The sequence below is a fragment of the Chroicocephalus ridibundus genome, chromosome 10, assembly GCF_963924245.1.
Source record: "Chroicocephalus ridibundus chromosome 10, bChrRid1.1, whole genome shotgun sequence".
Lineage (NCBI taxonomy): Eukaryota > Metazoa > Chordata > Aves > Charadriiformes > Laridae > Chroicocephalus > Chroicocephalus ridibundus.
Window position 1 is genome coordinate 12,344,860 of NC_086293.1, and position 23,103 is coordinate 12,367,962.

The 23,103-nt window shown below is 43.7% G+C and overlaps 1 protein-coding gene across 10 annotated transcripts in view; it reads right to left on the minus strand.

Annotated features, from left to right (window-relative positions):
* The window catches only part of CHL1 (cell adhesion molecule L1 like), a 143,228-nt gene that overhangs the window by 66,061 nt on the left and 54,064 nt on the right, over positions 1-23,103 (minus strand). The window lies entirely within an intron of this gene.

Genomic DNA, 23,103 nt, shown 5'->3' on the forward strand with positions numbered 1-23,103 from the left:
TGTTCAGTTAATAGTAAATACTGATTGCTCTAAGGACAGCTCATTTGTTTGTTTAATGAGCTGCCCTTAACTTACAGTGAGCAAACCTTTCAAAATATCAGTATTTCTAAGGAGCGATGCAGTTCCAGATTCTTTTATTGTATACCATTGCTTCCAGAAGTGTGTAATAAAAATATTGGACAAATAAACAAGGAAAAAAAAATTAAATTTCCATTTATCTCATAAACCTCGTGAACAATTTTCCCTGCATGTAATTACTACATTAAAATTGCTCATAAATAGTAGCAGGATGATAGCCAAAATTCCCAGATTACTGGTCTACTGCTTCCAAGAGAAATTACACTGCGCTACTAAATATGGCATCAGTCTCAGCTATTTGGTTCGCTCTTAAAATATGTAAGATTTGGTCCCTGTATAAGTCCTGTACAGCACAAATATTCATGAAAGTACTGGATTCCCACAGCTTAATACTCGTACATTTCTGAGCTGACCTTTTCATTAGCTAGAATCAGATTTAATTTCTCAGTGACATATACATTACAAGATTGTTAAATAAAAGCCATTGGTAATTAGAAATTACAGCCTTCGGGGTGGCCCTAGTTACAGAATAACAGAACAAAACTCTGGAAAAAAATTGCTTCCTGGTATGAGAAATAAAAATTTGGTTATTTAATTATACCATATGTTGCAAGTGAAGTGACTATATAGCATGGGAGCTTAATTAAGTACTCTCACTCTTTCTTGATTACAATCACTGAAGAAGAAAAAAAATCCTATCCACAGTCAAAATGTCTCCTACCCCAAAACATAGTCAGTCCCTGCCCAGCTGAGGGCGATGGCTGGGTTTTACCCACCGCTGACAGTCGCGCATCGCGTCTGCCCACGTCAGGATTCGACTTGGTGAGCAGCCGTGCTCCAGAACCGATGCCTCCACCTCCACCGTTCACAGCCTGGACCCATCAGCTCTGGAGGTGGCTCCCACCCACCTACACCCCTGAATGGAACCGTCCTGAAGCCCTTCCACCTTTGAAGGCCTCTTGGGTAAGGCTGGTCACGTGAAACCTGGAGCAGGTGAGACTCAGTCCAAGGTCATAGTGAGCGACCTTGGGCGCTGAAGAAATTGAGAGTGGAGGGCAGCAGGGATGCTCCACCTGCCTGTTTCCATGCTCACTGGGTTCAGGGGATGCTGTAGGTGACACCTGTAATGACAAGGACTTCTACACAGAAAGCGTCTTCACCCCAGGGAGCCTCCACTCCCAGTCCTCCCCACCACTGCAGAACATTTCCAGCCACCCAGTGACAAAAAACACGTGAGGCGAGGAAATATGTTTAGTGTGGGACAAATGAGTCCCCAGCAGCTTCCAGAAGAGGGGACACAGTCCCCTGGGACACAGGCTGAGCCCCGGGGAGCACGCAGGATTAATCCCCTTTGCGCTTTTCCATGCAGTGGGTAGTAATACCTCCTACTTCACTAATTAGCTAAGAAAGGTTGAGATGTATGCCGGTGAAGCCTTAAATGCAGTGCTACAGCTGCAGTATTTACACAGCCACAGTTCTGTTCTTTTTTTTTTTTCCCCGCCCTGAAAAATCCCCACATGCCGAGTCACTCAAGTGTTTGGAAAAGATGAGAAGGAATATTCATAAAGACCCATTGTTTTGCTTCAGGTGTCAATGTTACGCATAGCTTTTCCCCTAAAAGCTTTTTGACATCCCAGCGTTAGTACCAGGGAGAAGATAACCTTCACTTGACTCTGTCCCAACCACCTATTTTTGGATGTTGTCAGTTCCCAGAAAAGCAGCCCATGATGCATATGCTGGAGGTGATTAAAATAATCAGCCAAATCAGTGTGATGTTCTTCCTTCCGTGGCAAAATATCTCTAAATAGCCTGTTAGCACATAGGCATGAATTATTTTTTTTTTTTTTAAGACACAGTTCCGCTCTCAGGAGGTTTAGTGAGAGAAGTCTATGTATTATTTATCTTGCCAAGGACTTCATAAGCGTCATTGGACAGCACACGTAAAGTGGAAGTTTTCAGTGCAGGTAAACAACTTCTACACTATTTCACAAAACCCATGCGTTTCAAATATGACTGCAACTATTATGCCTTCACAATTCTGTAATCCACCAGCCTTTCAGTTTCTTAAACCACAAAAAAAGCTCTAAATATGTGATAGAATGAATATAAATAACAAAGAAATAAGCACACATGGCCATGAAATGTTTTACTGCAGCACAAGCAGCAGTAAAACGTTCCAGTCAATAAACAGTGTAAGTATTAGAATTAGTTTCCCTGGGACAAGGCCTTTAAGAAATAAGTAGGGATTTGGGGAGCCCAGCTTGTCAGGTCCTGGTTTTTGTGGAAGAGAAGCCGCAGACGGGGCGGGCAGGGCACGTCCCCACACACACAGACGGGCGACGGCTGGTGCCTGTCCCCGAGCCGGGGCTCTGCTCTCGCCCGGCTGTGACCGACGTCTCAGTTCAATGTTTGTGCTGCTTGTGTGGGGACTCAATTCATGCCATTTCTCTCGGAGATCCACCCTGAGCTGAGCGGAAGCTGGAAAGGCGTACGAGCATCTCCCCGACCCCGCGGAGAAGGCAGCCGGCACCAGCCATCCATTTTTGCAAATACTCCCTATCTATGCCCAGCTGTTCCCAACAAAATCCTGAAATTCAGTCCCCCCTTAAGTCTCAGCAGATTGCACCCTGCGCTCTCAAATCATTTAAAAGCTACCTATAAATGGTTAATGGTTTGTCTTGGTCATCACTCTGCCCATATAACGGCACAGCACCTGACAGATTTGATTTGATTTGTTTCGTGCATCTAGGAGCTGAAGCGCTGTACTACTAAATCATAGAGCACAAGGACCATATTTCTTAAAGCCTTGCAAGTCTTTCCTGCACACGATGACTGAAAACTGAAGAAATGCGGTTTCTAATCAGTACAAATGATCTGCTTGTTGGTCTCTGTCTGCTGACCTTTGCCAATGTGAACCTCCTTCCTAGGATCTAGAGGTGCTTGCTGCCAAAATATGTGATGTCTTCAGGTTTTCCTGAAAAAATAAATAAATGGATTCCCTACTGTCATTTCACCAATATGATTCATACAAACTAGATTATCTAAATGATTTTTTTACTTTTTTTTTTTTTTTTTCTTACACCTTCCGCCATGCTCCATTGGGTGGCTCCTTTCACATCAGTAAGTGATTGGTTTTTAAACACAGTGTGCGACTGAGCAATGTTTCTGGAAATGCATGATATTTAAACTTAATAAATAATTAATCAGGACCCATTTTGGTCTATTTGCTCAACCCATCTAATGTTAACTGCACTTGACTTAGACTTTAAGTCAAGCAATCTTAACTGCACTTGACTTAGACTTTAAGTCAAGCAATCTTAAATGAAAACTCCCCATTTTTGCATTTGCGTCCTGTGAAAATTTGTGTGAGCAAGCTTAAGACCTGGAACGTTTGACAAAGCCACCAACTTAATACAAATTACACAACTCCTGAAAACAAAGTTCACTTTTGCAAGCTATGGATATCTGTAATGGAAACCTACTCAAAAAGTAGAAGCCCTGCAAAGGCGGCCAGGAGATCAGGTTTGCCAGTCCCACCAGGTCAGCTCTGCTCTAAGCTCAAAATGCCTCTGAGCAGCACCCGTAATAAAGACTGAAAAGAAAATCCAGCGTGGAAATCAATACCTGGTTCAGCTTTTTCATAACCAAAGGAATAAATGTTAGCTGTGAACGGTACATCGTTTATGATGAATACGTCATTAAACTTTAGTTATAACTTTATTGACACGGCACTTACAAGTAAATTGAGATCACCATCGATGTGGTTATTCCTACCATTAGGAGCACATAAACCTGAATACCCTGCAGCCAAATTCCACTGTTATGGATGTTCTTAAGTATGTGAATAAATACAAACACCTATTGATTTAAGGAGAACAACAGTGCTTAACAACGAGCGGGACACCAGGTCACACCGCAGTCGCTGTAGGTCAGCCCTCCTGACGGGGCAGACACAGACAAGCAGCAGAGGGAGCGCAGAAGGGTCCTCTCCTGGTACACTCACCCTCCCCACCTCCTGTAGCTGCCTGGGGACTTTCTGGGCCAGATCATAGCATGTTGGGTCGGAAGGGACCTTTAAAGTTCCCTTTAAAGATGCTGCATCCAACCATAGTAACGACTAATGGGTCTTTCTTCCACAAATTTAAGTGCCTTTTTCTTTTTTCTTAATTGATAATATACTTTGACCTCCATCACCTGAGATAACGAGTCACTCCATATGTACAGTGTTAAATGGCTGCTTAATAATCCCACTGGCTCTTCCCAACTCTCTACAGGTCCTCCCCTCTGCATCCCTTGCGATCGTGCAATTCCCTGCACCCCCTCTTTGCAATCCCATTGCCAGACTGAACCCTGCAGAGCACCAGCTTCACCAGAGCATTCACCTGTGCTGGGGTAACTTAGCTGCCCAGTTTAGTCCTCCTTCTCTGGGCGCCCTCACTGTGTATAGAATTGTTCTTTCCCCAGTTCACTTTTGGACTGGGTCAACTGGGCAGCAACCTTGAGCAGTGGGAGCGCTGGGCCACCACAGCAGCTCCTGTAACACATGAGTTTAGGCCTGTGACACAAACTTAGACTTTCCTCGAGTGGGAAGCCAGTACTTATCTTTACATTCATCTTCTTCTAGCCTTCTTCCAGTTCTACTGTGGCAGCATTCTCTCTTTCTGGGGAAAATCACGATTTGAGCTCTGTATACACCACATCCTGCAGCACAAATTGCTTGTGTAAATGTTTTGCAGACTTCTGAGAAATCTACAATTATTTAATTAGCCAGTTGCTAAGGTATTTAAGTTGAATTTAAAATACCATGATGAAATTTTAGGTTATATTTCTTCATTGCACTATAAAGCGCGCTTTGCATAACATTTGTACAAGTCACAAGTCCTGGCTTTGTACATATGCACATTTACAGATGTAAGAGCAATCTAATCCCCCCACGTGTATCTTAAAGGTATGGCCACACACTCATTCATTTTTTGTTAACCCATGACACTAGAGAAATTATTCCAGCACAAGGTGATAACGCTGTGGCGGAGGAATGTTGTGAGTGTGGCTTTTTCACAGACCTACAGATACGCAGTGACAATTACTCCCCCTTGCTGGTAACGCAAAGGCACAGATTTGAGCTTTGTGGATACATCTGAAAGCACCCCAGCCCGTTAAAAATTAAACTATCATCTGAGGCTTTTGCCATTATATATTTCCTTGAGATACTACATCTTCCTAAATGAGCTAACCACACTTCTGGCTGAAACTAGTTTTATATTAATTGAAAATTTCATCAGTGATTAGCATTTCAGCTCATAGGTCAAGCATGAAGCATAAAACAAAGTACAGTAGCAACTGGGCTGGATGACTGGGAATGACGGCGTGCCAGCCAGGCACAAAGGAAATAAAAGCAGGTTGCAGTTTGTTTTCTGATGAGACTGCTAATGACAGCCTCCTCCAACGGCGGCAGTGCAAATTCTCCGGAATTTCAAAATGAACTTGCAGCAAAGGCGCTTTCTTCTTTCGTACACTCATTCTCCCTCTTTCAAAGCACAAAATAATAGCAAAATCAGGAGCTTTCTCATGTTAATAACAACAAACAAACGTGTCCTAGTAAAGCAACACCTCCTAGGAGAAATCCTGCCTCCCCTTGAAAGCCAATCTTGAGCCCCAGCTCACGCCACAGTTAGTTTTAGCCATTGCAGCTCCCGCTCCGCAGCACATCGTTCGGCAGCCACAAAGCCAGGCAGAGCCCCATTGAATTGGAAATGTGGGCAGGGGACGTGCCAGGCAGAGCTCCTCGCGGGCCGGGAGCCTAATGAGATTGTTCATTCAGCATAAAGCTCAGTGAAAACAGCATTTCCCCCTCCCAAACATGTACGCACGGGCTCCTCGAAAGTCTGCTGTGGGGGAAACGCTGCCATCCATCAGGTAGTAGTGGAGGGGGGAAAGATTTAAAGCACCCAGCACCTAATGGGCTCCACTGGAGAGCAGGGTGTGCTCGCGGTACGGGAGCAATTCCCATGCCAGGAAAATCATCCGACAACAAGAGAAACCACCGCAGAGCAACAAGGGTTCCACTTGGCTTTAGTGATTTTCACAGCATGGGTTTGTGTCTACTGGAGAGTACCCTGTGCTAGTAGCAAAGTGACAACATGAACAGGGGAAAGAAAAATAAATACAAAAGAAAAGAGGGTATTTAATTGCAAATGAATTACCTGTATAAACAGCAGAAAACAGCTATTATTCCCACTTGACCCATTGGGCATCATTTTTTTCCTGATGCATCCCAGACAGTTGAACTCATTCACAGTGTACATCGCTGCCAAATACTGTCAAATATCAAAACCCCTAAATCTGGGCCCACTGCTTCATCCGTGCCATGCGTGATGCACAATCACAGCATTTCTCTCCCTCCTGGACTCAGGGGAGGCTCAGCATATTCCCAGGATCCCAAGAGGAAAATCCTGGCAGGCTTCACACATGAAATCTTAAAACCAAAGAAAAACTAACATCAAAACTGAAGCAAATCTCCTTCTGTATCAATGTTATTCTTGTATGTCAGTGCAATAACGCTACAAGACAGTGAAAGTCATAGGGATGCTGTGTGTTTCTAATTTAAATTGCAGTCACTGACTCATGACAAGGGAGAGTTTCACGGCAAGCAATCTCATGTACTTTCTGCCTTCCTCTGATTTTTTCCTCCTTCTGCGTAATAAAAGAGATTAGCTCTTCCAGCTTCGTGGAGGATCTCACAGCGCTTGCTTTCCCTGATAAGTCAAGGCCATTAAGCTTCCAACATTTTTCACGTTACCAGAGATACAAGGGATTACTTAAAAAAAAAAAAAAAAAAAAAGAAATGGAAGTGAAATGTAATGATTTAACCACAGACACTGCATGAAAGCATTTAAAGATACAAGTTAAACGCCACCTATGTCACTGCAGGACAAATTCTGAAATCCTGGCACGTCCTGCCTGGACAGGGGTCGCCTCCTCCCAAGGCAGCAGGTCAAATCTCAGTTTGGGTTTGCTGCTACAAGAGGATGATCCACGCTTACAAGTGAGATTTGCAGTCCACCAAGGAAGAAGTACCAGAAGAATTTACTTAGGGAAATAAATGCAGGATCTGGCCCAGTTTATGCACTGGGAAGTCTAATCGCTAGGGCAAACATTGTAGCGTAAGAGGAATGGATCCTGATTCTGCATTTCCTACTTTCCCTGTGTTTACCTTAGATGCTGGAGTCTACAGTAATTTCCTTTTTTCCCCAAGAACAACTTTACAGCTAAAAAATAAACACTAAGCTTAAAGAAAAATACACATGCCAAAGCCCGTCGCACATATGAGAGACCCTCTTGTTTCACCCATATTCTTTGGGAGCTGCTATGCCAGCGGAGGCATATGAGAAACTGATGGGACAAGTTTTTGGCTGGGATGTCCAGGAAGGAGAAGAGTTTATCAACTTAATGGAAGTGCCTGAGACATTCTTCTAAAGTAGCGTTAGGCTACAATTTATCTAGTCATCGTTTTGTTTCAATAGCTTGTGTTAATGGAAACTTTTTGGACCCAGGCTTTCAGGGCAACTGCGTTGTTGATAAGGTGAAGGCTATTTCTGAGGATGTGCAGCAGTTTTTCTGCACTCGCCCACGTAGTTTTACTATTGTAAAAGAAAAGCGTCATTCAAAACACTCCAGATCCCGATGATTTTTTAGCTGCAACAGTTGTGTCTCTCCATTAATGCCTTTTTTCAGAGCACTGAATCAAAACTTCAATCAAAGAAACCGAAGACAGTTAGCTGACAATATATTGAATATATCTACTGTAGCTGTTAAAGAAAAGACTTCATAATTCTGTTTCTCTCTCCCGTGGATCCATGTTCATCATCCTTTCACTACTGGCAAGATGCAGAAAAGCAGTTGTCTGTGACTGCAGTATTTTCAGGTGATCCCGCAGAAGATATTTGGTTAGACAGATCGCATACGCACAAGCCGTGTTTTAGGGAACAGTTGATCTTTAGAGTTACAATTTGACTCCAACCAGGTGCCTGAGCAGAGAATAACGAGGCAGCAAAACACACAGCACACACACTGTCCAGACAGTCTAAAAGCCTTGGAAAACATAAGATTACTCACATATTTACTAAGTACCAGGAGAAAAGAGTATTGAAGGAGTTTGGACAAAACTAAGTCCGTTCCCTCAGTGAACTGGTGGAAGTTTGGTAAAGTATCTCCCACGACCAGCCACAAGTGTGGTTTAGAAACAAGCCGGGTGTAGTCCCCACTGAGTACACAAGTAATTACATCACTGCTTTTCCCTTCTCTTTACTTTCAGTGTTTTTCTTTCCATGGGAACAGTAGAACACAGGCATCTAAACTACACCACCAGATATTAAGTCCCTGGTGCAAAAGCTGCAGCTGTCACAAGTTCCCCATGATGTGCTGGGCACAAACACACCATATTTTCCCCTATCCCAGTTTTGGAAGAACCTGAACTCCACCTTGCTGGAAATTAAAGTAAATAAAATTAAATTAGAAGTACACTAGGAGTGGAAAATTCTGGTTGAACAATTAAAATCTGCTGAAGATACATAAAACTGTAAGAAGAATCCTAATGTTAAATGTCAAACACGCAGAACCGTGATCTTCATTATCCATTCTGCCCATAACACGATGTTCTTCAGAACAAGTGTGACTTTTGCTCGCCAGCCTGTCCGCAGACGTCTCGTACTAATCAATTACATGCACGTTGGGAAAAAGCGCTCTCCATGTCACACACATGAAAACTGTATTACACACTTCATACAGAGCTCCTATAGCATCACGTGTGTTGTTCTACCTTTTTCTTCAGGAAAAAAAAAAGAAAAAAAAAGAAGAGATTGCAAATACTGTTGGTCGTATCAGTTTTTTATCTCATTTGTATCGCATCATGTGGATAGATCCACTTTATTGCCCCCTAATCGTTACCTCACATAACTGATTCTGCACCTTATTAAGACTAACCAGAAAATGGCTAGGCAAACCACAGGGAGGAGTCAGTTATTAAAAAGACAAGAACTGCACAGTACCTTTCACACACTTTACTCTCAAATATCTCTGACTTCTGCTGTTCTTCATGCTCCCGTGCATGAGCTGCGAGTCTACAAAGGTCCCCAGAGCATGGGAAAGACAAGCTGCATGGCTTCACTCCTTACAGATCCCAGCATTTCAAACAGCTCTCCCCAACACATACAAATGCACAGACACCCCACGCTCTTCTTGCTTGTCTGACCCAATTGGCACGTCCATTAGGTTTATCCCCTTGGGGCAAACAACATCATTTATTATATAGCTGAACTGCATCTGGAAGCCTGATGGATGCTCTCAGGTATCACCTGGAAAATGTGACTATATTGTTATAAATGATATTTCACGTTAAATGAATAGCGTGAATCCTTTAGAGGTCCGGGTCACAGGGTGACAGATCAAGAAGGCGCAAAAGGAACTCACACAGAGACCGATATTAACTGCAGAAAACTGCCCACAGCCGGGGCAGTTCCCCGGCACGAGCGCTGAGGCCAAACCTGCTGCAGGGGGGAGCCACAGGTTTATCTATAATTTAGTCAGTGAATACTAGAAGAGAACCAGTCCTGTACCTACCAAATTCTGCTTTATTCCAGGTTGCAGAAAAGCCAATGGGAGCCTTCCTCATTAGACCTCGTACATCTGAAATACAGGTAAGCAGGAGCTGGCAGGTGATGTGTTGACTTCCTTGATGCTCCCCTCTCTGCTTTTTTGCAACTGTGTAAAACTCCCAGAGCTCGAAGCATCCTGGTTTTCCAAACAGGCAGAGAAGGAGCTAATAGCTACTAGAGACACTGCAATGTAAAAATGAAAACCTCTCCTGCAATTACAGCACGTGCCCTTTGAGCTTTTCCCTCCACTCTCCTTTTTCTCCTTTTATTTAGCTGAAGTTATTTAAAGGACAGATCTCTGTTTAAGCAGCTGCTGCCACGGCTAGTCGGCCTGAGCAGCTCTTTTAATTAAATATTTGCTGCTGTGTGAGTTTTCTCTCCCCTGCCTGCTATCCTTGTGGACCACGTTTGTTCTTGCAAAGATAACAGGTCTGCTGAGCAGCCTCCGCCGTCGCCTGCACGGCCTCTTGCGCTCCAAGCCCCCCATAATGATGTGATATCTCCACAAAAATTAATTTTATGACATGCACCCTGACATTCGCTATCAAGGACAACCATCAACAATAAGCAAAAGAAACAAAACTTGCTGGGATTTAATAATCGTTATTAAATTATGTCATTTACATAATTAGACTTTAGTAATAACTGCGGCATATCTCTTTTCTGGCATGGTAAATTGGCAGAGTACTTCATAAAGTGATTACTTTTTTTCCCTTCTCTCCCACCAATAACCGAAAAGCAGATCAGGTAAATGATACCACAACACATACTAAGGTTTTGATAAGAGGATGGAAATGATGATGAGTATCACAATGTGAATAAGAGAATTCTTGAGAAATACTGATTTCAAGCAAGTTTCTTAGAAATTTCTTTGTCTTAGAATTTCTTCCTAGTCAGCAGCCGGGTATACCAATGCCTCTGTGATGCTTTTTGGTATTTCCCAGCCAGGATCAGCGAGGCATTGGGTTTGCCTTACCAGATGCGCTAACAGAACTGTTCACTGCGTTGCTCCCAGCAGGTAACCCTGGGAATAGCATGAAAGGCAACTGGGAGCATTAAAGGCAACTGAGTCGACCAAATACCAGTAAAGGCTCGAGTTGCTTGGGGAAAAACTGCTTTCCTACTGATGCCTCACAAAGCAGATGTGCGTCTTGACTCACCTATACCTGGTCTAAGCATGGAATTGTAGAATCACCTAGGTTGGAAGCGACCTTCCAGATCATCTAGTCCAACCATCAGCTTAACTCATAAAAACCCTCTCTAAACCATATCTCTGAGCACTATGTCTACCCGTCTTTTAAATACCTCCAGGGACGGTGCCTCAACCACTTCCCTGGGCAGCCAGTTCCAATGCTTAATAACCCTTTCTGTGTAAAAATTTTTCCTAATATCCATCCTAAACCTCCCCTGGTGCAACTTGAGGCCTTTTCGTCCTGTCCTGTCACCTGTTCCTTGGGAGAAGAGACCTACACCCACCTTGCTACACCCTCCTTTCAGGTAGTTGTAGAGAGTGATACGATTCCCACCTATTTCCATGCCGGAAAAAACAGAGCCAACTTAGTATGAAAAAATCCCTACCCATTAGACCCAGTTTGGCAATGGAGGTAGAAAAGGTAAAGGAAAAATATGAAATAAAATGTTTTTTGAGCCAAGATGTTTCAACAGTGGGCACACAGGCCCTCATGGTACCCCCCCCTGTGCGGGAATGAGAAGGCAGCAAGGGATGAGGCTGGCGGGGAGAAGCGCCGTGGAGCCGCACAGAGCAGCGCAGGACCCCGCGCAGGTGTGAGAAGGAGATGGAGAGAGAAAGGTTTCAGGAAAAAAAAAAAAAAAAGAGGCAGCGAGAGGAAATTAGACCAGACACCAGCAAGGCTGGTAAAAGCTGCCATTAGATGTAGATGAGGGAGTGAAGAGATCCTGTGAGAGGGCTGATACTGTCATAAAAGCTGGGAATGCAGATGAGCGAGGGGTGGGAGCCCAGCAGAAGCTGTGAGGCTGGAGCAGTAACTCACCGGGGAAGAAATGAAAGAGAACCCGGGTCTCAAAGCACCGAGCAGGGAATCAGAGCTCCCACGACAACAGTCTGTGGGGAGAGGGGAGAAAAGCAGCTCACCGAGGCAGAGCGCAGCAGCGAATTCTTCATTCGACGGAGTATTTCAAACCTGCCTGAACTCACCAAGCTGAGAGACACCGCGGGGATTTATTTCAAAAAGAAAGACTAATAGCAGCAAGCAAATTTTATTTCTCTCTGTATAAATGAGAAATATTAAGACAGACAAGACTGTACAAGCTATTCAGCTGCATCGGTACACCGGCACAAGAGGACTCAGCCCTCACCGACTCTGATCGACACCAGACTGTATCCTTCGAGGTCAGCATAGATGCTCCTGACTGACATCACCTTCACCGGCAAAAAAAAATATCTGATCTTCTGTTTCTATGGTAAACCTATCAAATTCCACTCGTGCACCAGATCGCCTTCTGTTTTTCCAGTTACCAGAAGCAACTAGTAAAGCAAAGCAGGGCTGGGGTTGGGGATGCTCTGTTACCTGTCTCAGGAAAACCTTTCTTGGGGGGATTTATTAATATGATTTATAGGGTTTATAAAATGTTACCAGATAACTGCAATTCATCGTGTTTCCTAAGAGGAACAGAAAAGGGCAGTATCCCAAGTCCCTCTGCTTACCTCGGATCCATTTGCCAGAAAACCCAAGTTCCTTAGCGCTCTCCTGGGCACCAGGCAGGTAAAGGCGAATTGACAACACACACAAGTCCTTAAATCAGTAGAGAAACCAGGGAGAGCCTGAGAGCTATTATAAAATGCCTCTTACATTTAGGAGTGGCCAGAAAATGGAAAAAAAAAAAAAAAAAGAAATAAAATAAAGAGCGAAATCTCCCCCCTCTGATAGTCTTCACCAAAATCTGAGCTCTATCAGGCTGGAAGCACCAAAGTAAAGACAAACAATTTTTCTCATTTGAAGGTCACACCTTTGGCAGCCACTAACCTGCCCCAGGTAAATGGCAAGTTTCTGTTTCCTAACTTTGTCTGCTTTTCTTTTGCAACAGCCTTTCCAATTTTGCAACTTTTGGTTTATTAGAGTGAAAGTCATTTTGGTTCTCAACTCATTTAATGCTTAAATGGGCTCACGAGGACTTGTTGGGCATGAGGAATACCACTTTCACACTCAAAGAAATCAGTGTTCTCAACAAATACTTTAAGCCTCTATAATCCAGGACAAGTTTGGGCATCTCAAACGTTCGGGAGCGGCTCTCACCAGCTGCAAAATCCGCTCTGGGGCAGGAGGAGATGTCCCAGGAGCTGGCTGTTATCTCTAGCACCGCTTCTCCCTCTCGAAAGGGACAAGCCAGGACTCCGTAAAAACATCCAGATGGGCACACAGTGAAGCTCGTCTGCTTTTTAGCCTTAACGTATTGCTGTATAGACAGGACCGGCGTTGCAGAACGTGTCCCAGCGCAAAGCAGGCTGAGCCTAACCCAACGCCTGCGTAACGTGACAGGTCAGCAGTCTGGAAAATAGCCGAAGGTGAAGCATACACCCTGGAATATCGAGCTCAAACACACGCCTGTACTGCGGGGCTAGCCAGCATAATTGGAAAGCCGCTCAGCAGCAATTTCACAACGAATAGTCAGGAAGGCGGCTTTGAATTCCATCAGTGAGCTGGCACTACCTTTGCTCCAGGCTTTGAAGAGATCAGGGGCTGAAATGTAACCTGCAGGGAGGGGTGACACCGACCCCATCCCAAAGTCATCCTGGTTTCCCTACAGGCGACAGAGCCTCCCGCAGGTGCCAGCATCCCAGCGTGGCCGCCAGCCCACGGATTACCCACTCGAACAGGTCTGCTGGTAAACGTTTCCCTAATCCTGAACCACAAAAAGGCTTAAAATACCTGTCAATCAGGCTGCCCCCCCGCCGTCCCCCCCGCAGCCTTGCCGGGAGGGTTGCTATTGAGATCGCCGGCACGGAGCACAGCACTGCCAGTCTGCCGCGGAAAATTAAACCCCAGCCGTGGAAACAATAGCTATTACAAAGTGTGTAATCAGCGGGAGATGGGATGAATGTTTGTAATTCCAAGCCGTAGAAAGCGTTTTTAAAATGCCTTTAGTCTCCTCTGTACTTCTTTAATATTTTGCTGCCTAATAGTTGCATTTTATAACGAGGCCATAGTTTCATTGAGGTACAAACTTCTCCAGTATAATGTCAAGCTAAGTACAAACTTCTCCGGTATAATGTCAAGCTATGTGCTAAAGTCAAGTAAACATTTGTAGTAATTATATGCCCAGGAGATTTCATAACATCACAGAATTAACAAAGCAGCTCAGTAAATTATGTATCACCTGATCTGCAATTGCTGCATCTTCAGCAAAGGACTCGGCTCCATCTACAGCAACGTGTCAGCGCGTGGTGCAAACCTGCCAGGCAGTTATTGTGCACTAATATTAGTTACCGCCTTATCTCGTAACATTGCTTTCCAAAGAATTGAAGCCCAATTTTCTTGCGCTTTTCTTTTAAAGAGAAAACGCAATCCCAACTAGTAAAAAGAGGCAGTTAGCCCACACCTCATGACTTGCGCCCAAAATGGTTTCAACTTTTCCCCCTCACTACAGAGCAACCATTCAAAGGGACTAGTTCAATACAAAGGTGATTCTACATCCAAATTCCAAATGGCTGTCTGGAAACGTTGAAACGCTCCATGGATAAGGCAAGCAGGGGGACGCAGCCAGCTGCTGAGCGGAGCGGCATGCCCGGCCAGCGGGAGCAAGGCTCTCGCTGGAGACATATGTTACCAACGCGGTTGGTCTGGCACAAAGCTCGTTAAGCCCCCGACAATCATTTTGATAAAGCACGAGCCAAAAGCTACTGCCTCTCCTGTTGCAAACTTAAGGAATGAGAATGGTTCAAGGGATTTCCAATACAGAAAATGCAGATTTTTAAAAAAAATGTCTCTTTATGGACTACTTTAGCAATGCCAAGGTTACCAGTCAAGGCGATTACAGACAATCGACTTGATTAGGTATTTCAGCGTGGCAATAAATAGCCAAAGCGGCTGCTGCGTTTCAGCTCAGAGGTGAGTGCCCTTCAGTGTTTGCTGGAGTGATTTCCTACAAACCCCCTATCATGTGTCAGGCCAATACCTGAAACGTGTAGCACGCTCAAAGGACTTGCAGATTCATCACCAGCTAATTCTGTTTTCGGAACAGAACCACAAGAGAGAGACAAGGTTCGTGCATCAACTCCTTTCATATTCAACACAAATTTTATGGCAGACTATTTACTGCCTTACGTGGGGCTCCGTGCCAGAGACGTCACCCCACAGCAACCCTTCCAGGGGTGAGCTGAGCCACGGCCTCAGCTCTGCACCATCCAATCTGGAAAAAGACAGGAGCAAAAAGACGGAGACACAGCTGGGGATGTGGACAAGCTGTAACAGCAGCGAGCTCCCATCTGACCTAGGAATTTATCTATTTATTTATTTCATTTTGCTGGCAGATTTGATCCTTTTTGGTTGCTGGAGCGATGCACTGGAACCGCATCTCTGAACAGAATTGACCTTATCACTCGTGTATTGTTTTCTTTTAGTAAATGACTAATTTATACTGTGCAAACTCTAATATCACAGCCATCTGCCAAAAGGTGTACAAGCCATCTATATTGTGACAGAGTCTATTAATATGTATTAAAAGTCACATTACAGTTGACATAAGCCACTCCTGTACATGAATATGAAAAATATGACTATTATATTTAAAACTTTCAACTAATCATGCATCACTGATTTTCTCACTCTGACTTTATAATTTAAACCTGTAAATGTTTCACAGCAGCCTCATAAAACCAAGATTTCTGATGGCTATAGGGCTGAGACAGCCCATTACAGTAACAACAAGAAAAAGAAAAAAAGAAAACAAATGGGAACCTGTTCTTGGATGGGGGGAAATAAATAAATGAGTAAAAATGAAATTATTTTTTCATCAAAATAAAATTGAAAAAAAAACAACAGCGAGAAATAGTGTGCGCTGCTTCCTTTGTTGTTTCATATTATATTGGTCATAGTGCAAGTATGATATATAACATAAATCTGTCCGAAAGGGCACCGATGCCCAGCAGACAGAGCAGCTTCGGCAGATGACGTACACAGAACAGACAGGCTGGAGGTGACTTCTCAATAAGCCTATGTCCAGAACGGAGCTGGTCCTGGTAAAGGCTGTCTAGGTATCAGATCCGATCCAGTTCACCAGTACAGCTTTGCCTCCCGCAGTGTGCAAGAAGCATTCCCTAATTCATATTTCACTCTCAGTTTTAGGGCTTTTACTCAGCACAGCTCATTTAAAACCTTGGGACTCAACAGCCTGAAACCCCTGAGCCGCTGCAGCCCAGAGCGGGAGCACAAACTCCCAGCTCTCGGCAGAAACGGTTCCCTCCAGGACACCGAGTCCTCCAGGCACTTGACATGATTGAGACCAATATTTCAAGGGATTTGGGTACTCTGTTCACATTAATACCATAAGCAATCTGTGTGCCCAATCTCCAGGGGTAATTTGAAAATCCGAGAGGGGGTTTTTTGTTTTCTTTTTGTGGTTTGTGTGTTCTCCCCAAGCACCGAGGAAGCAAATCCACTTATGAAAGCTTTTATTAGTCTTGCCGAGCTGTCTTTTTCCCATCCTGGAGTTACCTTGTGTAAATTTTAATCACAGTTATTATACAGTTTATCATCTACTAAATGCTTACCTTCATTCCCACACACACCCCTGCCATAAAAAATTAAAAAATTAAAACAGGTTAGGAGAGAAAAATGAAGACCACAAGTCCCAAAACTGGAAGCCACCTGATAAAGAATTATTTCCAGAAATCCAGACCCCTTCCCCACTTGGCCACATTCCTCATTTCCAAACTATTCCAACCACCTCTGCATATAATTGTCTTCAAAAGCAATGCTAAGAGAGCGCACAGTGCTCCTCACCACTAAGTAGATGGAAAGCTGAGAGACAAAGCAGGTATTTTTGTGAGCAAATACACGGCTCGGAAGGGGACAAGGGTTTCAGGTAGGCATAATATCTCAAGTCGTTCTGTATTCATCCCAGCATGTGCGAGGTTCCTGGAGCTCTCCACTGCATCAAAAATGCACATGTAGGTATAGATGCATGAGTCATAGAATGGTTTGGGTGGGAAGGGACCTTAAAGCCCATCCAGTGCCACCCCCTGCCCTGGGCAGGGACACCTCCCACCAGACCAGGCTGCTCCAAGCCCCGTCCAACCTGGCCTTGAACCCCTCCAGGGATGGGGCAGACACAGCTTCTCTGGGCAACCTGGGCCAGGGGCTCACCACCCTCAGAGTGAAAAATTTCTTCCTGAAATCTAATTTAATCTCCCCTCTTCCAGTTTGAGGCCATTACCCCTCATCCTGTCACTACATGCCCTTGTAAAAAGCCCCTCTCCAACTTTCTTGTAGGCATCCTTTAAGTACTAGAAGGCCACTATAAGGTGTCTCTGGAGCCTTCTCTTCTCCAGACTGAAAAGCCCCAACTCTCTCAGCCTGTCTGTAGGTCAGATCTATATGTATGTAGGTCTATATATATATATGAACATGAAAAAGACACCGAGGTGGAGAGCAGTAAACTCCTTCGCTTTCACATGTCAATACGAAAATATTTGATTTCAGCTGTCAAAAGCAGTGAGGCAAGAGCAGTGCTGTTCATCGCTGCCTAGTCTCCACCCTTTCACAATCAGCAGCTCTTCTAAGGTAAGGTGACAACACCTAAACCAAGGAAAGGCAGTGTATTTAAGCTAGAAGAGCTGCCACAAGCACCTCTCTTGATTCACAGGTCACGGCATGCTCAAATGGGAACACGGCTCTCACAGAAATCTCACCTTTTCCTTCAGCATCCCTCTCTAAAGGAAGATTTCCTAGAAAAGTGGTGTGCAGGGGAGTTTCTACTTTGTCCAAGTTTACCTTCTTGCCTCTCCCAGGCCTTTCTGTGATTAGCGATGTCCTCTGCAGCATGAGCAGAGACCTTTTAAACTGCTTGTCCTGATAAGAGAATATTACACTGATCTCATCTCATCTTAACAGATCCATGGGATGTCAAGGATTTTGGTAGAACAAGAAAGAATCATTTCATTTTTTAGTAAAAATCATAACCCATAAAAAAAAAAAGAAAAAAGAAGACATACACACAAACAATCAGGGAACTCTCCTCAAAGAAATTCTGTATCAGTTTGACATGCAGAAACCCTCTGTACGTTATAGTGAGCTCTGAAGAAGAAAAATCATTCTAGTGTTTTCCCACGCTGCGTGTGCCGGCAGAGCCATGGGCTGGCCATGGCCCCCCCTCTGTCTCCCCCACCAGATCCAGCAAGCGCTGGAATACAAATCTGAGCGCCTCCTCTTCAAAATCCACTGATAAAAAGACTCCCACATTTGAATTTTGCAGCACGCACAAAAACAGCCTTTGGGGCCCCGAAACTGCTCTCCATCCAAGCATCTTCAAAGCAGGAGAGATAAGTACCTCGACCTCAAAGGAAACATTCCTTGTTTCTCTCCGTTTTGTAACATTGACTGTGATAAATCCGTCTCCTGTTCTAATTATCTCAACAAGATCTTCTAGGAGGACCTGCTTCCTGGTTTAGAGATGCTTCAAAATCTAATGTAGATGATTAAGTAAATGATACAAGTAATTAAAAGATTCTATTAATCTAATTACCATTTAAATCTTATTCTTCATATTATATACCCAAATCTCGGTATCTTATTCTACGCTATTCTGCTAATATTTCTAGCATGTAAGCCCATGACAGATTAAAGATACGAAAAAAAACACTTGTCCAGTGTTCGCATGTCTGCAAGTCCGTCGTTTCAGAAGAAATCAGCTTGGACGACAGTCACTTAACGCTAATGCATCACCAGCAATCTGCGGCTCAGAAGGTTTACTCCTTCCGACTTGAACTTTCTTCTAACACTGACAACGTGAAGATGACCTTAACTCCGGATGACGGAGCTTTAGATAGAGGTCATTTAAACCAAGAGTGACCGTGCGTTTTGCAAACAACATACAGTTGCAGCAAACGACGTACCTGTTACAGGAGCAAACTACAGCAAAAACCCAGATGACGTAAACCACAAAATATCTGGTGCCTCAAAACAGAATTTCAATGAAAGCAAAAACCTGTGTGTCTGGATCCTCTCATGAGTCCGAATTTTTATCCTGGCCTTTCTTGAGGAGTCACTGAATAAAGCACTAACTACTGGAATCTAAAATACTGCAAATAAAATATTGCATTTAGAGCTGAAAGGTGAATTGGGAAAAGGGATAAGGACAACAGAAAAAAGTTTTTCTAAGGACTTGGAGAACAGCCGTGTTTTCAAGACTGAAATATATTCATTGCTATGAATCTATGACGTTAAAATTGCCTGGAAAACTAATGCACGTGTAAGAGTCTAGACTATAAAATAAAGATGCTTCCTTCCCATTTATTCTCTATTCCAAGATAATCTTGTGTAGTTTGTGCCCTGCTTCCTTTGGTGGCCTAGTACCTACTAAGTTTTCCAAAGCGGTTCATAGGTTAGTGCATGCAGCCACCTCCACCTGCCATGTTCTACCCAGGCCACGTTGGTCCACCTAGGCTCACATTACACCCACTTTAGTACAACCAAAGCTCTTCAGCTCTTTCCTCCAGCGCCCTGACCTCTCACTCTTGCCATTTCAGATGGGCAATAATCATTTTGATCTGTAATCCAATGATTTGGGAGAATTCACTTGCATCTCAAAATAAAATAAAAATATCTGCAGCTGTAGCCATGATATGAAAAGGGCAGAGGGCTGGAAAGGGAAAGATGAAGAAAGATGAAACAGGTGATTTCCTCCTGTAATATAGCAGACATTGCCCTTAGCAAAAACATACGGTCAAGTAAGGAAGAATTCAAACATCCGATTACCTCATTCAGGATTTACGAATAAAATACGCAACAAAAAATGTAATCATCCAGCTTTTTGCAGTGTTAGTCAAAGCAATTTATAGGACTGAAATACTGCAAGAAAACTAATTTAAAATGGACATGCGCTGAAGAACCTTTGGAGAAACAGATGGAGTAATCAAGAGACATGAGTTTAGAAATTCAGCACGAGCACTCTCTCTTTAAAGCATTCAGTTTGTACACTTGCAGGAGCATCTTCACGTTGACTTGCTTTTCTTTCATTTAAGAGTTCAGATCTCACAGCCAGTCTGGGTAACCCTGACACAAACAGCATCTCCGCTGCAAAAATCTCCCATCCAGTGCCGTGCACCAGAATTGCACCAGAGACACCGGACATTGCACCAGCGGAGCCGGGGTGTGGGTTACGCACCCCAACATCGCCTACGCCTGCGGCCGGGGCCAGGCCACTCCGTTGCTTTGTCACACGAAGCAGCAGTAGCAAAGCAACACCCTCTGAATTTCCCCCCCCAAAAAACAACCCCAAAACCAAAAACCAATCCCTTTTGAATGTATTTCACTGCAGACATTGAAGTTCTTTTCCCTGAATACTTGTAAAAATGTAGATAACACATAGGAAGTACGTTCAATGCCTTTTGCATCACAAAACATAAGCTGACGGTGAAGCGGGTTACAGAAATCCATTATTTCAGGAGGTAGACTTGAATTTATCACTAGGATGCCTCCAGATAGATAGGTAATACTGTGATTAATTTTAATCTGTCAGAATAATGTTTAAATATTAACAACATTCATCTCCAAGTTCATTTAAATTATTAACATTTGATTATCTATTAATTGATTGTATTATTTTTTCATCATGTGCTGGAGTTTCTCTCCAGGACTCCTGCCATTCCGGCTCCTTGTTACTACACTGAAATCACCCATGGACCTGCTCATGGTGGTGAACACAACACCCAGTAGCGAGAAATTAGCGTTTGTACCTCACCTGTGTCAGAAAGCTGGACTTTTGAGGAAGTCGGTTTGCGTGAAAAGAAAATATCTTTCATTCTAAGGTTGTACCACTAGTGACAACTTAATTTCACTACCCGGCACACTACTGCGTACACAAAATCCAGTCCGTCAGAGAACAGCCATCACCTCGCCAGGTAAGTGTCTGCTGTGTTGCAGATAGGCGGTTGTAAAAACTTAACAGTTAGCTTGCTTTTCTCGGTAGCAAAGTATTTAATCACACAGAAAGCAAAACGCGCAGTTCCTTTCAGGAGAGATCATGTATCTAATAAAGAATTCTCTTTAACCTGGATGTGAGGAACTTATGACTTGAAAATGCCCTGATACAATATAGCATAAAACCATAACATCCCAGTACGTGTGTCATTATAGCTGCAGTGCGATGAACGCCACTTAGATTATCGAAATGAGATGGACCAAAAAAAAAAAAAAAAAAAAAAAAAAGGGCCAAAATTTGGCAAATGCCCAACAAAAGGGAATTTCATGGTGTTAAGGACAGCAATGGCAGGGCAGCAGCCTGCTCTGCTCACTCAGCATCGGGGACCGTGCCGATGCCAGGCAGAGATGAGCAGGACCTGCCCTGAGCACTCCCTGGTAGCTGGAGTTGTAGGAGGACAGCAAAGGTGCCATCATGCTCCAGCAACTGCAAATTCAGTCCCCAGATGCGCAGGATGCTAGTTGTATGACAAGAAGCTTGAATTACAGGCCCACTTATCCCATTATTCATAATTACTGGTTAGTCATAATAAATAAAATCAACTTTTGTACCTTTTTCCCCGCCGTCTTAAAACCCCCTGTTTTCAATACTGATTTTCACATTGCTGCTTATCTTCATCAGCAGAACTAAGCCCACGATTAAAGTGCCATAAAATTACTTACAAACCAATGATTTCAGTGATAACTAGCAGGGTTTGGCTATGACTGTGCTCTGAGTAAGACTAAGGCACAAAGAAGTCTTCATACACGTGTATGCAGATTCTGCTCCCATTCTGTGGAAACATGCCACAAAAACGCATACGGCATTCAAATGCCATTTTAATGTAAAATACTTGGTATTAAAGCACAACAGGCAGTCAATGTTCTCAGCACCCACTTCGAAACAAACATGAACACGTCACATATTGGAACAAAGTCAAATTGGAAGGGGAGAATTTAGGATAGAAAGTTGCATGAAAGCTGGCTTGGAAGGATCAAGGAATAAGATAACCCATCTAATTTAGCCCTTCTTCTGTGTGCCATGCGTCTGAGACGTACTGAAAAAGCAGTTATCGAGGACTGGTCCAGCTTTAGGAAGAGGTTAGCCCAAAGCCAAAGCGCACAGCAGAAGTCAGATAACACCGATGATGCATATGAGTAGTCACCCACCAGGACACAGGATGACACGTCGTACCGCTGGGAGCTGCTGAGGAATGAAATGGGCCAGAAGCAACGCGCAGATGACCTTTACACTCGCAAATTAAAACGGTACAAGTAGAGAGCAGAGGGAGGACTTTTTGAGTTACAGCACATTAAAAGCTTACTGACATTGAAGTCATAAGAAATAATGAATATTTAACTTCCAGTTCATATTAAAAAACCTATTAATGTTTTATTTTGTCATCCATAATGAAACAAGAAATTAGGTTAGCGATTCCTAATGATACATATTGTGCACGAGCAAAATTGCCAAGCCTAAACAAAGGCTCTCCTTAGTAAGGGCAGGCAGGAGCAGGCAGCTGAGGTCCACGTCAGTCTGCGTTTCGACTCTGCCAGCCCCACACACAAACCAGCGCTTCTCCCACACTCAATGAAACACTTGCGAGGGCAGAACGTGAGCTCAGGAAAGGATGATGTGGGTTACAAATCTCAAATGTGACCCCCTCACTGCAGTCCCCCTTTTGCCTTCCCAAAGCGTTGTGGTGCTTTTAATTAAGGAGATGGTCTTGGACTGGAGACAGAAGTTAACTTACCAACTCTGACAGTCTTTATGTGTAAACTTACTGAACCTTTCTGTGTCCAGCCATTTTTCTTCCACCTTCTGGACACCTTCTCTATTCACAGCAGAAGTTTCTCAGAATGGGATCTATGTGCAATGAGTACGCTCCCTGGACTTCCCATGGGATACACAGGTCTACTCTAATAACAATACATCTAATCATGGCCTGAAAGTACTATTTAAGCCTTATTTTGAGGTGCATTTTTTCCAAAATTGCTAGAAAATCCAGGCTTTTAATTAGAAACAAAAGGATGCTCAAATCAGCCCTGTACCACTTCATAAAAGGTACACCGAGGTTCAACAGGAGAACTGGCAATGCCCCTGATCCTATAAAAAAGGTGAATTAAAGTGTCCAAAACGCAAGTAATATGAGTAAGTATCCAGGATGTTCAGCAAGGTGAAATTATTGGAAGTCAACACCTTGTAAGAGCTGAGC